Genomic DNA, 14,905 nt, shown 5'->3' with positions numbered 1-14,905 from the left:
AGGAGGAGGGAGGGAGGGAAGGAAGGGAGGGAAGGAGAGAGGGTGGAAGGTAGGAGGGAGGGAGGGAGGAAATGAGGGAGAGAAAGAAAGAGAAAGAAAGAATAGAGAAAGAAAAGGACATAAATATTTAAATACTATTTTTAATAAGACAATAAAAAGCAAAATCATTTTAGTGTTGGAGGAGGAAAGACTGAAAGAATATGTATAAATATGAGGTAAGAGAAAAAAGGGCCTTGGTTTGTAAAAAATGAGGGAGACATGTGGGAATTCTAGCTAACTGGTTAATTTGCAGATAAATAAAGAACAATATGAGTTTCAGTATTTGAAGGAGAGAGCATCTGTTCTTACAGAAAAAACAAAACAGATCTTTACCTCTGTGTGCATATTTTTTCTTCACCACAGTGATGAAAGTGTTTGCACTAATTTTCCAGGGAGACCAGAAAATATGTAGAGTGTGTTTTGTCTTCGATGGCATCCGGGTCACTGAGCACTGTCACTCAGTGCGATCTGTTGATGGATAGATGGAAGAATCGAACCTTTCAGTGTTAGGGGGATGAAAAAGAGTCAGTAGAACTCAGACTCTCTAGTCATCACATTAAAATAATTTAAAATGTTAAATGTAAAAGTTACAGGAAATACCAAGCATCAAGCACCAACGCTGCGACTGGAGAGAATAGACCAGCTCAGCTTCGCCCCTGTTGGGTCAGTTCCCGCGTCTAGATGCTGAATAACAAAACAGTGTCCCATGTCATGTCTGAATGGAGCAGATTCGGGCTTTCCGTGTCAATTGTGTGTGGAAAGAAAGGCCCAAACTGCTAACCGGGGTTGCCCAGAGAGCTAACAGACTGCTTATGGATGAGGAGGGGGAGGAGAGAACAGATAAGAGGGGGAGGGGTGGGCGTGGAGGGGAGGGGAGGGAATTCTCTCTGCTCTGAGGGTGAATTTCCCAGCTGAGCACAGACACATTTTGACGGCTCCTCAAGTTCCCAAGGGAACCGGAAGGCAGCGTGAGCTCTCTTAGCCCAGCGATTGTGAGGGCAATTCCCCCAGCCCACAGCACTCACGTCCTGCCACTTGTCAGAGATTATCTAATCGCATGCTTGCCCCGGTGCACGGTCCAGGGCTTGCCCTTCCCCTCCCCTGACCTGTGGTGTGTTGAGAGTGAAGCAGTGGAAGAACGAGTAGGGGGATGCAGCACGACCTGGAGTGGACACGGGAGATGGAGACAGGCAAGTTCCTTAGATTCCGGAATCTGCTCAGTCCTTGCTGGTGATTCTCTCACTGTGCTTATGCCACACAGGAGGGTGAGGAGGGGCACAGAGAGTGCTCTGCATGGGTGAAGTCGACTGCCGGCCTATGTCTTCCTAGGTCCCCCAAGCAGGACCCGGACAAGAGACTGGCCCAGAGATGCACTTCCTCTAGGCTCCAGGTAGTGAGCCTAGTCTCCAGATGTGACAGTTTCATTTCACTCTGCTATGACATTGGCAGGCCTAAAACTTGTAAACACAGTTCTTACTTCCTGTTTGAAGGGAACAGCCAGGTTTACTTTTTGGAACAGAATTGATTCCAGGAAGCAATCTCTTGGGAAATTTGCATCACAGGGTCCTTTAAAGCAAGCCGTGGACAGGGATGAAGTAGGCAGGATTGGGCAGAGGGAGAAGTTGGACTCCACCTTCAAAAAGACCACCCTCATGGGGAGGTCTGGGACAGAGGGATCTTCAGAGGGTGGTCTCTGTCCCATCACCCATACAGCAAGAACCACTCCAGATGTGTTGACTCAGGAAAGAAAAGGAAATTAGAAAAAGTGACTTGGTTGAGAGCTTTCGGTAGTCAACACTCAGTCCAGCTAAAGGAATGAGGGCCTCTGTTATGGTGAAATCTGAGTGATGTATTTGCTAAACAGCTGTAGAAAAGTCCTCCAAACCAACTGGCCAAATGCGACATATGAAGCAAGGCCACATAGGATTTAAAACTTTATCTTATGTGGTCCAAAACCCAAAACTTGTAATTAAGATATGCATAATATAAAAAATTTTGGAACCTGGATGCATTTTGAAATTCACTTCAAAGTGAGCTTGTCAGTCATTCCCGACCTGGCCTCTTCCTAAGCTTATTAAACTGATGATGTACTGTAGATATCTAAGAATTGAGGAAGTAATATCCTTGATTAAGTGGTAATTAGTATGTCTTCCCATCGATAAATTGCTTAATAAGAAGGACTCCAGCTCCAATCACAGCAGATAGGTAAGTGTTCTCTTCTCAACTGACTCAATATTTTGTTTTATTGTGTTTGCTTGCTATTAGGGTGAACCCCTGAAAACAAAGCCACAAGTCAGTGAGGCAAGACACGCTATGGAATCAGTCGTGAGTGCCTGTGGTGCTTCGTGAGTGAACAAACTGCCTTAGTAAGTTGCTTCTTTTTTTCTATAGAAATTTTCCTAGATGCTGGACTCCTTTGTTGGAAGAGACTAATACTGTCTTTTAAATGGAATTTAAAGACCACACAATTTTAAAGTGATTCACACAATTTTAAAGTGATTTTTATTTTATCAACTCATATGCACAATATGCGTGCACTGTATTTGTAAAACACAGAGGTACTCAATGGCCTACATAATCTGGTTCCACATCTTCATTTATCTCCTAGGGGCAACTGCTTCCAACTGTTTAAGTTATGTTTTCTGGGATATTCATGACCATAATTCATAAGCAATGTGTTTGTTCTGATCTCTCTGGATTTGGAATCTACTTTATCTACTAGCCTCACACTACAGGCCTCTCCCCTTGTTTCCCCATATAATTATGTCACAGAGTTTAGGATCCTCTAATATTTCATGTTTACAATATTATGTCTATGTCATTATCTTCATTTGAACATGGCAGTGTTATGGTCATGTTATGTTCCTTACTTATTTCCCATGGCAGCTAATGATTACCTTTCTTTTTCTTTTGCTTGATTTTCTTTCCCACATCCTCAACACAACTTTCCAGAAGGAAAGTCCTCAAGCTTTGTTTAGTAATGAAATGAATTCATTATTTTCATAAAGAATCCTTCCTGGAGACCTCCATTTTTCCTCTTTCTGGGACTAGACATAACAGATGTCCTGAGACTTCTTTTGCTGTCACTCTTCCTCTGAGGTTGTATTCCCTGGGCCTTGACATATCTTTAGGGAAGAACAGAAAATTCTGTGTGAGTCAAAGAAGACACACATCTGTGGGTACAAATACAAATGTTACATATTGATTTATGAAGAAATTGTTTGTATTTAGTAAAATGCAAGCATCTTAATTATGTAGCTCAGACAGGTTTGACAAATACAGGGTGTTTTTCTAACCTAGAAAGTTTCTTTGTGCCACTCCCTAGTTAATCCCACCCCACATACTCAAAGCAATCACTGATTTTATTTTTATCACAATAAATTGCATTTGTTTTTCCAATCCTAGAACTTTATATAACAAGCATTTGGGAAGACAGAGTCTGACTTCTTTCACAGTCTAATATTCTGAGTATGTTGTTCATGTATTTTGTTGGGGTGTTTTTGGATTGCCAGAGCAGCTATATTTTAATTCTTCTTGGTATTGCTTGGCTTTCAAGGTACATGCGAGTAGTCATTTGTACATGGTAGGTATGGTGGCAGAGAGCTGGTCAGACTGTACTGGCCTCTCCTCGTCTTCATGTCTAGCCTGGCGTACTCGACTCACCCTGTTGGTGTGTGCTTTCCCTTCACAAATGTCCAGAGATTCCCCTCAATTATGCAAGTTCCTGTTTCAGACAATGCCTTTCTCTCTCTCTCTTTTGATTTATTCCCTTGTTTTGTTGATAAACATACTCTAACAGCTTTTTTAGAAGAAGGTATGTAGCAGATACATTAAAATTTTTTAAAAGTTGTTTAGTTTGGGTTCAGGAGTCACACTGACAGTGCCCAGGGATTACTCCTGACTCTGTGTTCAGGGCTCTTTTCTGGCTGGGCTCAGGATGCCCACGACCGGACCAGGGTCTGTATGCCAGAAAAGCGCCTAAATTCCTGTATGGTGTCCCTGGCTTGGTAGCTGCATTTTTTGTTGAAACCTGGAATGTCTAAACCTGCATTTCTTTTCCTCCCATTTACAATTGATAATTTGTATATCAATTCTATAATGGAAATTACTTTCCTTCAGATTTTCTGGATGGAAGCATTGCTCCAATATTCTTAGTTTCCAGTGTTATTGTTATAGAATTTTAAAGGGACCTTATTGTAAAAGTTTAAAGACATGTTTATGGGTCAGGCATGTGATTCAGCAGTAAAGTACATACCTTAAATGCATGAGACCAGGGTTATATACCTGGCACTACACACAGAATAAAAAGCATTTCCATGTGTATCAGATTTTGAATTTTTGGAAAAGATTATCTTGGATATTGGAGATATTTTTGGTATTTGTTGTGGTTAAATTTTACAATGATGGGCTTCAATGTGGGTTCATTTTTCTCTGTAGTGTCCTTTCCATTAGAAACCTGGCTCCTTTTCTTTAATTCTGAAAGTTTCTTACGTTGTTATGTTATTTTATTACCTCCCCTCTATTTTTTCTATTTTCTGGAAAAATTATTATTTGAATGTTGGAGAGCCTGAAAATTATAAGATCTGTATTATAGTACCAAGAAATCTAGACCAGACTTTCCATGATAGGCATAGTGCCTTGTAGGGTGTGGGGGGTATGGGCTGGAGTTATGGGGGACAGTCATCATTTCTGGTGTAACTAGGACACTTCTTATTTGTTTGCTCAAAGAGGGCAGATTTCCAGGAAAGCACTGAGTAGTCTTTTTTTCTGAAAAAGGGTTGATGGTTCAAATAAATTTTGTGCTCCTAATTTATATTCTCTAGGACAGCTAAACAACAGCAAGTGGTTCTGGAGGACTCCTTGAGGGTCTCCTGAAACACAGATCCAATGGTTCTGCAAGATTTTGCATGAGAAGCTCTTTGCATTTTCAGAACTTTAACCACGCAGCTCACTGTTCACATTTCCTGAAGGCAACAATGCACGAAGTCACGAGCTTCACTGGTTTAGAGATAGTGAAATCACCATGGGAAAGATCCAATCTCACCACTGCGGCCATGGAAGCTCATCCACTGACCTTGTTCCAGAGACTCAGAAATCTCGAAAGAGATCAACTATTTGCAAAAATTTCTCGTATGCTCAGTCCAAGCTGAGACCTCCAGGGTGACCTTGGGAGACAGGGACAGGCCAAGTTCCTGCCCAGCCAAAGCCCCAGCCCCACTCACACAACACAGCTGCTGCCTTGCCTCTGGCCAGATTCCAGCACCTCACAACTGAGCTCCACAGAGACGCTAACCTGCTGAAAATTTCAGGTTCTATTTGGCTGAAAACTCTGGGCCCTCTTGGAGGCAGCATGGGCAGCTTCCCCCCACCTCTTCTTATTTCTGAAAGCCCCCAAAGCCACACCCATGTCCATCTCCGCCTCCATGTAAGTTCTTCCCTGGCCCTGTTCCAGAGCCTCATTATTAAATCTTGAAAGAGATCAATTAGCTGCAAAAATTTTTTCAGCTACCTGGTCACAGATGACACATCTGGGATGATCTTGGGAGGGGGAAGGCCATGTTCTCATCCTGCCAAAACCCTGGCAACAGCAGCCACACTCCCAGAGCAGCCACCAGGTCCATGGCCAGGCTGACAATGAAATATTCTGGATTTTCTCAAGCACAAGGACTCGTTTGCAGCCACATAACACCTCCAAACTCTATAATATTAGCATCCTAATAGGAGCGCACTAGATTGGGTGGGAATGTAATGTTGAAACCAACTAATCTTAACTAACAAAAACAACACAGAAGGCTTAACTTTCAACAAAAACTAGTAAATCCTTAGACAAGGATTTAATTTCCCTATGGTGAGACACAAAAATTTTCTCTTACTGAAGTATTTTTTGATCATTCATTAGTCATCTAGTGGTGACAAGCAACATAAAATAAATTATTGTGAGCCTGCTATGGGGGCAGGATTGAGTGGTGGTTGGGGAAAAGAAGATCCTGGTGAAGGGAAGGTGACAGTGGTGGTGGGGTTGATGTCAGGATATTGAACCCCTGTAAGAAATCATCATGAACAACTTTGTAAATCACAGTGTTTAAAAAAAGGGGGGTGGACAAGAATAGTATAAATATGTACCAGGAGGTTGACTCCATGGCTTGGAGGCTGATCTCTCATTCTGGGCAACTCAGAGAAGCGAACACCAAGTAAAATGTGGTTGGAGGTCATTCGGGGGAAGGGTGATGTGTGCCGAATGTAGACTAGAGACTGAACACAATGGCCACGCAACACCTTTATTGCAAACCACAACACCTAATCAGAGAGAGAGAACATAGTGGCAGTGTGTGTGGGTGGGGGAGACGGGACTGGGGAGGGTGGGAGGGACGCTGGGTTTACTGGTGGTGGAGAATGGGCACTGGTGAAGGGATGGGTTCTCGAACTCTGTATGGGGAAAACATGAGCACAAAAATGTATAAATCTGTAACTGTACCCTCACGGTGATTCACTAATTAAAAATAAATAAATTATAAAAAAGGGGGGTGGACAAAAAGGTCAGGAGCTTGGAAGAATAAGATTGGAGACATGGCAATGAGGAAGTTTAAGGGGGACAATTTTAAGTGTATTATGAGAGGGTGAGAATATTTGTGAATATTCACAACTGTGAATATGATAATTACTACTCAAGGGCTACAAAAGATGCAGGAGTATAATTGACCTATGGGTATCCTGTAGGCTCTTTCCCCAGCCACTTTTTCCATGGGTGATTTCTTTAAGTGGCAGCGGTAGGACAGGAGACTGCCAGTGAGCCAACGAGTTACTTCCCTTAAGGAAAACCAATCAACCATCATTCCTGAATACTTGACCTGCCACCAGGAGCAGCCTTCCCCGAACTCCTGCAGAGACATTACATCTGCCACAACTATGTCGCCTACTACAGGAAGATTATGTTGGAGTGGCCATCTTATAGGCATTGCCCTCAGCTGGGGAAAAACTGTATTTCCACCTCTCACTAATACACATAGCCAGTGTTCATTCACCAAATATTTCTTTTTTGCCACCTGCAAATATTTGTTTATTATCACTGTGACTTTGATCTTTCTTGATTTAGAGATTTTAGCACATAGATCTGTTCATTCCACTGAGCACATAATCACAAACTTAAAATATGATCATTCACAGCTCCTTAAATTATATATTGACAGAGCTGATTCTCTGGGGGGTAGGATTTGTGTATATCATAAGAAAAAAGAGGATTACAATTGGAATTAAATCCCTACTGGGTCTCCTCTGTCTCGTGGTAAATATTGGAAGGACACAGCAATCCTGTAGTGCTGTACAGGACACAGAGTGCTATAAATAGAGTCTGATTCCTCAAGGCAGGAGATAGTACAGTGATTAGGACACAAATCTAGCACAATATAGTCCACCCCAGGTGTAGCCCTGGAGACCCCCAGCACAGCAGGACCCTTGGACCATCATATCCTCCTTGGCCCTCATATGGAACCTGTACCACTGTACCACTGTCATCCCATTGATCACCAATTTTCTTGAGCAGGCACCAGTAATGTCTCCATTGGTCCTAGCCCTGAGATTTTAGAAGCCTCTTCTTTACTTGTTCTTCCCAGTGGTGCTGCATTGGAGGCTCTTTCAGGGTCAGGGTAATGAGACCCATCATTGTCACTGTATTTGGCATATCAAATACACCACGGAGAGCTTGCTAGGCTCTGCCATGTGGGCAGGATGCTCTCGGTACCTTGCCAGGTCCTCTGAGAGGGAGAACTAGGCTATTAAGAGGTTGCATGGCCGTGAAAGTGGCTGCTCGCTTCTGGGAGCCGGTTTTATAGTCTCTGGATCTTGGTTGTTGATGAGATTACATGGGGGGGAGCAGTTTGTGGGTGTGACTGCCAAGCTACTGGAAAATGAGAGGTCTGGGTGGAGGAGGCCCAATCCTAATCCAAGCAGGCTTGGAGATCTCAGGCCCAGGTCCCGCACATCTGGGTTCGTCTGCTGGTTCCTTCATGCATGAGGCTCGTCCAGACGTGTAGAGAGGGGCCTTGAGCATGGCTGTGGCTGGATTCCAGAGGTCTTCAGCTGCCGGGGCTCTGCTCGGGGTGGGGAGGGAAACTCAAACCGTCCTGCTCTGAGGGGCCCCGGTGAAGACAGCCAGGCATGGTGGCAAGAGACCTACCGCCCATTTTTCCAAGAATCACTGGTGGAATTTCCTGAGATTTTTCTGAGACCTCAGACTTCTTGAGCGATACTTGAGAGGTCCCTTTCACCCGAAATTTGTTCATCCTATCCAACAAGCTTAAAAAGTAAACTCTGAGTTAAAAAGAATGTATAATGGGTGGGGGAGAAACCATAAATACCAGGTAAAAGCATATACTGTCATAAGGATTGTTCTCCTTGTAGGGTAGAAACACTTCAGCCAGTATGATATAGGCTTCTGAGCACCTGATGCAGTTCACAGCATTGCAAAGCCATGCCACCACAGTTCCATTTACCCACATCGCCTTTAGGCATTTTCAAGGATCTCCTAGATGCCAATTTCATTAATAGAAAATTAATGCATGGAATAGAAAATTATGACATAAGCATGTGCACATATGTAGTTTAATCAATAAAACGGTGGAAGTAATGAATGCTACAGCCTACAGCTCGGTCACCAGATCAGCTCAATCGCTGGGGCACAGGCTTTGCTTTCAGCCTCTTGCATCACACGGTTCCCGTCACCAGAAGTGACCCCTAAGCACTGAACCAAGAGTATCCCATAAACACCATTTGTGTAGTCCCAAAACTAAAAAATAAAGTTTAAAACAAAAATATTTATTTAGCGACAGAAGACAGAATCTGTGAACTTCAATAAAGATGATAAAAATTATCTAAAATATAGAACTCAGAACCAGAAATACAGAAAACACGAGGAACATAAGAGTTGTGATATAAGGGCTGGAGCGCTAGCACAGCGGGCAGGGCATTTGCCTTGCATGTGGCTGACCCGGGTTCAATTCCCATCATCCCATATTGTTCCCCCGAGCACCGTCAGGAGTAATTCCTGAGTGCATGAGGCAGGAGTAATCCCTGTGCATTGTTGAGTGTGGCACAAAAAGCATAAAAAAGGAAAAGGAGTTGTGATATAATGAGAAAAATATAACATATTTGATTCCAACAGGAAAATAAAAACAGCAAAAGTCATACTGATAAGGCAATGATTAACTGACTATAGATATCCACCCACCCACCAGACTCAAACATGCATGTTTTGTTTAACAGTTGACTACAAATACAACCGCTTTAAACAACAGAGCTGGTCTCTCACAGCTTTGGACTCAGAATCTAAATTACAGTGCTATTCTGGCCCTGGAGGCTCTGGGAGAGAAATAGAATGCTGGCTCTTTCTGGATGTTTCCAGAAGTCCTGGCATTCCCAGGCATATGGACATGTCACTCAGCTCTCTGACTCTGCAGTCACATTCCCTCTTGTTCCATGTGTTTGTCAAAGCTCCCTTTGCCTTTCTCTTACAGGAAAGTTTTGGTGGCATTATGTTTTTACATATAATCACATAATTCAGGATAATTCCCTCATCTCAAGACTCTGGATGTGCAAATCTTCCTTTCCAAAATAAGGCAATAAACACACATCTCAGAGACATATCTACCTCTATCTATCTATCTATCTATCTGAGGGATTTTCAATCTTCCATGTTTCATGTGTTAATATGTGTGCATAATGTGCATCTATATACAGTCATAATAAAATTAAATGCAGGAAAAATATTTTAAATATCCAGAAGAGCAAGATGGGTAGTATAGGGGTTTAGATTCTTGCCTTGCACTAAGCCAATTCCAGTCCTATTCTTGGCACAGCGTTTGTTTCTCCTAAGTACTTCTAGGAGTGACTCTTAGCACTGAGCCAAGAGTAGCCCTGATCATTGTTCAGTGTGACTCAACCCCTTCCAATCCAGAAAACAAAAACAATTTTTCATCAATGAGCTAGTAGTTATATTTAAAGTTTCATTCACAGGAGACCAAAAAACAGAACCCACAAAATGGGAAAAAATATTTACCCAATACCCATAAGATAAGGGGTTAATATCCAGGATATACAAGACACTAGTAGAATTGTACAAGAAAAAAACAAAAAAACTCCAACCCCATCGAAAAATGGGGAGAAGAAATGAACAGAAGCTTTCTCAAAAAAGGAATACAAATGACCAAAAGACATATGAAAAAATTCTGTACATTGTAATCATCATGGAGATGCAAATCAAAACAACAATGAGATATCATCTCACACCACAGATACTGGTACACATCAAAAAGAACAAGAACAATCAGTGCTGGCATGTATGTGGGGAGAAAGGGACTGCTACATTGTTGGTAGGAATGCCGACTGTTCCAGCCTTTTTGGAAAACAACATGGACATTCCTTAAAAAATTAGAAATTGGGCTTCCATATGACCCAACAATACCACTTCTGGGAACATATCCCGAGGGTGCAAAAAAGCATAGTAGAAATGACATCTGCACCTGTATGTTCATTGCAGCATTGTTCATAATAGCCATAATCTGGAAACAACTCGAGTTCCTGAGAACAGATGACTTACTAAAGAAACTTTAGCACATCTACACAATGGAATACTATGCAGCTGTTAGGAAAGATGAAGTCATAAAATTTGCCTATAAAATGGATGGCCATGGAGAGTATATGCTGAGTGAAATGAGTCAGAAAGAGAGGGACAGACAGGATAACTGCACTCATTTGTGGAATATAAAATATCATAATATGAGACTAACACCCAAGGACAGTAGAGGTAAGGGCCAGGAAGATTGCTCCATGGTTGAAAGCCTGCCTTGAAAGCTGGGGGAGAAGGCAGCTGAAATAGAGAAGGGGTCACTTAATCGATGATGGTTGGAGGGATCGGGAGGGATGGGAGATGTGTGCTGAAAGTAGATAAAGGAACAAATTTGATAGCCTCTCAGCATCTGTATTGAAAACCATGATGCCCAAAATAGAGAGAGAGTAAGAGGGAAATTGTCTGCCATAGAGGCAGGGGGAGGATTGGGACAGCTGGAGGGTAGGGATACTGGGGACATCGGTGGTGGAAAATGTGCACTGGAGGGATGGGCACATGTGCACATGTTTGTGCATGACTGAAACTCAAATATGAAAGCTTTGTAAGTGTAACTTACAGTGATTCGATTTTTAAAATATTTTTTAAAAAAGTTTCATTCACATGTGTGTGCTCAACAGCAAGCAGCAGCCCCAGAGTCAAGGGCACTTGCAAAGCCCCCAGGGCACAACCAGGCAGCAGGATACAGGACGTGCTTAGCCCCTGGTCATGCTCACTCCTCTACCAGTTCCCCAACATTCACCGGCCCCAGTGGGGAGCCTGGGCTGCCAGAAACAGGTGATGCTCCACCCTTCACTGCCTTGATTCTGGTGCACAGGCACTGCAGGGTATTAAACTTCAGGTTACTTCTGAGGGTGGATCGAAACTGGCTTTCAGCTGTCTCTGGACTCTTGCAACTGGTATTCCTGTTGTCTCCCAAGTCAGCTCAAACTTGGCCCAAAGGTGCCCCAAACACTCGTGAGCTCAGAGTCCTGGTCTCTACACGCAGTTACTGGACCTTGGTGTGCTGCTGCCCTGGGACACTCAGTCCTGAACCCGGGTGCTCCTCAGGCCGGCTGAAACAATCCTGAAACACCATACAGATGCTCCCAGGCACTCAAGAGCTCCAAGTCCTGCTTTTTACCCAGGTGTTCTGTGGACTAATTTTTTTTGTACAGGTGAACCCAGACACCCCTGATTTTGAACATTTGGCCGCAGTCCAGTCCTGCTCAAACCTGGTGCCATAGGTCTTGCGAATATTCAGAACCATGTAACATGCATGTCATGCCTGCTGGGCCCTTGCACTGCAGCGCTCGCTGGGTACTCTCAAATGAAAACCTCCTTCTTCCATGGCCACACAGGTTTTCTTGGTGCTACAGTTGCTTAGGGGTGGTCAGTACTGTGAACTCCTTGTCAATGACCAGAGCCTGCTTAACTTTGATGCCACTGGCACTGACAGGAACAATCACCATAGGTCATGGGCGCTGTCCCGGCTGCTGGATTTCCATGTTCTGGCTACTACAGGACACTCAGGACCACGAGCTCCTGGCACTTGTCCAGGCATGCACAAAATCAGTAATAGCCACTGCCCAAAATTTGTGACTGTGAACCTTGTTGCCACACAGGCCTGCGGGAACATGGATGCTTACTGCCCTGGTGATGCAGGCAGAAGGCTGGGAGACATTGTAGACATAGTAGAGCTTCTCAAACCCCCACATGGATGCTTCAGAGCAACAATCCTAAGAATGAGGCAATCAATGGAAGAGAATTTCAGTAAGAACAGAGAAAGTTTGAGAAAAATAAAAAGGAAACCATAAAACTGGAGAATCTAGTAGATTAACGAAAAAATATAGTAGAAGTAGCTCATGGCAAGAAGTTGAAATAGAAAATCAGGGAGCTCAAGGATAAGATAGAGAAAAGCACCAAAGTGGAAATGGAAAATAGGTTTTCTGGTGCTGTTTGTTTGGTGGGAGGCCCACATTAGGTGATGGCTCAAGGCTTACTCTGGCTCTATGCTCAGGGACCATATGAGGTGCCCAGAATAGAACCTAAGTTGCCACATGCCAGGCAAGCATCCTTCTGCCCACTGTAGCTCTGACCCCATGAAAAAGTAAATTTTAATAAAGAAAACATATTTAGAGAACAGTATCCAGAGGAATAATATTCACACCAGAGGGGTTATAGAAGATGAAATAATTGTACAGAATTATTAATTGAAAAAATAATAGATTAAAAATTTCCTAATCTGAAGAAGACAACTAATCATATTCAGGAGGCTAAGAAAGGTCTAATCAAAGAAAGCATAGACTGACAGAGAGTGTAGTGTGCAGGGAGTTTGCCTTACACACAGCCAACCCAGGACTGATCCCTGACACCACGTCTGGCCCTCCAAGTACTTACGGGAGTGATCTCTGAGTGCAAAGCAAGGAGTATTCCCTGAGCAAAGCCAGGTGTGGCCAAAATAAAAAAAATTAAGATAAATGAAAAACAAGAAATATTGTAAGTAAAAATGACAGAAAAAGCATGAGAGAGAGAAATAGAGAAGAGGACAGACTACTAAAACGCAGCAAGAAATAAGCAAAAAGACTCACAGGTAAGTAAACTGATAAGACTCACAGTTCTCTCAATTAAAACGCTACTAGCAAGGATGATGGAATGAGATAATATACCCAGAATGTGAATGAAAAAATACCTAAAACCAAGAAAATACTCCAGTAAGCAAAGTTATCACTCAGATTCAAAGGTGTGATAAAATGATTTTTAGACAAACAACAGTTCAAAGAATTAATGGCCAATACATTAACTGCAAAAAATAAAATAAAAATAAAATAGGGTCTTCTAGAAAAGGCAAAGAAACTCTACTTAGATGTAATAAGATACTTAAAAACCAAAAAGTGTGGAAAAGATGAGTGAAATTATCTTAGAATGAAGTAAATATTAACTTGCTTTGAAGTTAAAAAAATAGTGTAGGCTTTTGTTTGCTTGGCCAGTGGCTTCTGGGCCACAGAAGAAACCAAGACCAGGATAAAAAGATACCCCACAGATTGGAAGGAAATATTTGCCCATTCCTCATCTGACAAAGGATATTAACACATCCAAGATATGTAAAGCTTATGTGAAACTTAACAACAGAAAAGCAAATAACCCCATTTAAAAATGGGCAGAGATAAACAGACATTTCCTTAAAGAAAGTATACTAATGGCTAATAGGTATATGAAAAAAATGCTCTGCATCACTGATCATCAGGGAAGTATAAAGCTCACGTATGTAAGACTAGCACACAACCATCAGAACTAAACAACCAGTGCGCTGTGGATAATGGGAAAGGGGTATAATCATCCACTGATGGCAGAAATGCCAGTTGGTTCAACCTCTTTCTAAAACAATATAAAGACTTTTCAATAAACTAATAATTGAGGTTTCATATGACCTACAATTCTACTTCTTGGTATCTATTCTCAGGGCCTGAAACCACTGTTTCAAAAACACATTTCTGCTCCTCTGTTCAAAGCAGCACGGTTAATGGTCGCTGAAGTCTGAACGACTTCGGTGTCCCAGAACAGGTAACTGGGTGAAGAAACTGTTGATGTTCAAAGACTTAGTGAACCAAATTCAACAATACATTGTTATATAATATATTGTGAAAAGTGGAATTTATTCCAGGAATCCTAGAGTGCTCCAATATATGCAAATCAAATAATGCAATATACCTCATCAAAGAAAGAAAAGATAGAAATTATGATCATATCAATAGATATAGGAAAAGGTTTTGGCATGATTAAATGCCTGTTTATGATAAAGAGAGGCGCCGCTTCCACTTCCCGCCGCCGTCTGCGTCCCCCGAGTTCCTGAAGCCGCTCCCCGCGCACCCCACGCACCCCATCTCCCGAACTGGCTTTGTAACTGCGCACGTCCATCAGGTACCAGGACCATCCCTCAGCCACGCCCTCCCATCACCCCCCTAACAGGAGGACACTGGGGGCGTGGCCTGTGTCTTAGTGGGCGTGGTCTCAAAGTGGGCGTGGCCTACTGTCGGAGCGGCCAACCGTAACGCGGCCGCAGATATTCTTTGTTACCTCAGCTCAATCGGTACTGTGTATTTCTTTGAAAATTCACTTTTGCGATCTCAAACACTTACGCAAAATAGCCATTAGCTTAGTTTGACACTATAAAAGCTGTCAGTGAATAAGAGAAGTTTAGCACAATCAGAGCCCCTTCTTTCCACAAGAAGGAACAGGAATAAATAACTACAAAGTTCCAACTCTATA

At 42.6% G+C, this 14,905-nt stretch overlaps 1 long non-coding RNA gene across 1 annotated transcript in view; it reads left to right on the top strand.

The window, feature by feature from the left end:
• Positions 1-14,905, top strand: part of LOC129402583 (uncharacterized) — a 141,923-nt gene that overhangs the window by 86,552 nt on the left and 40,466 nt on the right. The window contains exon 3 of the long non-coding RNA XR_008628714.1: positions 2,305-2,405. This is a non-coding gene — a long non-coding RNA (uncharacterized LOC129402583). The remainder of the gene's footprint in view (positions 1-2,304; positions 2,406-14,905) is intronic.

The sequence above is a fragment of the Sorex araneus genome, chromosome 2 (assembly GCF_027595985.1).
Source record: "Sorex araneus isolate mSorAra2 chromosome 2, mSorAra2.pri, whole genome shotgun sequence".
Lineage (NCBI taxonomy): Eukaryota > Metazoa > Chordata > Mammalia > Eulipotyphla > Soricidae > Sorex > Sorex araneus.
Note: the sequence above shows the minus strand (reverse complement) of the source record. Positions and strands in the feature narration are given on the sequence as shown.